The sequence below is a fragment of the Sinocyclocheilus grahami genome, unplaced genomic scaffold (assembly GCF_001515645.1).
Source record: "Sinocyclocheilus grahami isolate Dianchi unplaced genomic scaffold, SAMN03320097.WGS_v1.1 scaffold109.1, whole genome shotgun sequence".
NCBI lineage: Eukaryota > Metazoa > Chordata > Actinopteri > Cypriniformes > Cyprinidae > Sinocyclocheilus > Sinocyclocheilus grahami.
The window spans coordinates 559,500-561,485 of record NW_015505288.1 but is presented as its reverse complement, the minus strand read 5'-3'; the positions used below and the strand labels follow the sequence as shown (position 1 = coordinate 561,485).

The following is a 1,986-nucleotide window of genomic DNA, read 5'->3' as shown; positions in this document are numbered from 1 at the left end:
GTTGGACTGCTGGGAAAAGATGTGTAGGTACATTTTTGGTTCAACCATGCCTTTAGAACCAATAACCGAGATGATCTCTCTCTTCCTCTCTCTTGCTTACCTCGCTGTCACCTCGCTCTGCCCCTCTCGCTCTTTCTCTGATGAGCACAGTAAGTGTGTGTCGGCTGCGTTTGATTTGTGGAACTGCAAACACTCGCAGATCCCAGCATGCTCACTAACTAGACTTTGCCCCCCTCCCATCCCCTCCTCTGTTTATGCTGCTATTCTTTTGCCCCTGTTTACCCCGGGCAGACAAAGGGGCAAAAAAGGCTCTGTTTCTTCACCTAATCCCCACCTGGAGGCTTTGTCTGAGACCCTATGTCAAACAAACACACACACACACACACACACACACACACACACACACACACACACTAGGGTTGTGACGGTGAGGAAATTTTCCCACCGGTTAATCAACGTGTGACAACACCGATAATACCAGTATCATCGTGGGGGCAGGGGTGTTTCCTCTTTTCCTCGCTTTCCATTGAAAGTTTATTACGACATCTCTTCTGTTTGCTTTATTTAGATGGGGCATTGAGAGCTGGCTTTTATATAACATGCTCTGCCTCTCATATGAAAAATTACAGGATTTAAAAAAAAGTTTTAATTCATAAACAGGTTTATCTTTGTTGACAGGCCTGTAATTGACCAAAGCTTTTTTGGTTAGGTGGAAACAGGATGTGGAGTATAGTAGTTGAAAGTGAAAGAGACGTGACATGTGGCCAAGTATGGTGTCCCATACTCAGAATTTATGCTCTGCATTTATCCCATCCAAGTGCACACACACAGCAGTGAGTAGTGAACACACACCCGGAGCAGTATGTGTTCAGTTATGTACCAATACAGACGTTTTGGCTTATAAAATTAAGGATGGTCACTTTGGCTGATAGATTTTATTTTATTTTATTTAGTTTAGTTTAGTTTTTTGTTTTGCTTTGCTTCAGTTTGTTTTTTTTTTAATTTAATATAATTGTATTTTATTTTTTATTTATTTTAATACTACAATTTTTCATTTTTATTTTAATTTATTTAAATGTTTAAAGAGCAGGTCATATGTGTTTTTGAAAATATCTCTTTTGCAGTTTATAACGTAGCTATCCTTAAATGAAAACAATCTGCAAATTTGTTAATAAAAAAAGTGCATGCTAAATAAAGATATTGTCTATCAAAAGAGAGAGTCGATTCTGATTTCGAATCTTTTGCCTGTTACCGGTATACGTCACTGGGTAAACACATTTGCATAATCCCCGCTGCCCGCAAAATACGAACAGAGTCTGACCTGCCCACAAACACTTCCGCTAGTTAGTGTTTACATCATGCCAGAAGACGCTGTGTTCAAGGATACCACAGAAATAAAATTCGAACCTTTTGTTGTGTGCATGTCGTTTTACCAAGGACTGCTTCTCTAATCTTGGCTTTTATCTTTGTTGGTTTCTAACTTAGGCTGGAGTCTATTTCCTCTCATATATTGAGCGAGAAAGAGGCCAAATGAAAGAGTTTAACCTTGGTTTTTATGGAAAGAGTATGATGCTTTCTAGACAGCCTCCCACCGATGATACCTTTAAATGGAGTCGAGTAGGTGGCCGACATCTCTTCTGTTTGCTTTATTTAGATGGGGCATTGAGAGCTGGCTTTTATAGAACATGCTCTGCCTCTCATATGAAAAATTACAGGATTTAAAAAAAAGTTTTAATTCATAAACAGGTTTATCTTTGTTGACAGGCCTGTAATTGACCAAAGCTTTTTTGGTTAGGTGGAAACAGGATGTGGAGTATAGTAGTTGAAAGTGAAAGAGACGTGACATGTGGCCAAGTATGGTGTCCCATACTCAGAATTTATGCTCTGCATTTATCCCATCCAAGTGCACGCACACACACACACACACACACACACACACACACACACACACACACACACACACACACACACAGAGAGAGCGAGAGC

The 1,986-nt window shown here is 39.9% G+C and overlaps 1 protein-coding gene across 1 annotated transcript in view; it reads left to right on the top strand.

The window, feature by feature from the left end:
• hs6st1a (heparan sulfate 6-O-sulfotransferase 1a) overlaps positions 1–1,986 on the top strand; it is a 142,558-nt gene that overhangs the window by 29,856 nt on the left and 110,716 nt on the right. The window lies entirely within an intron of this gene.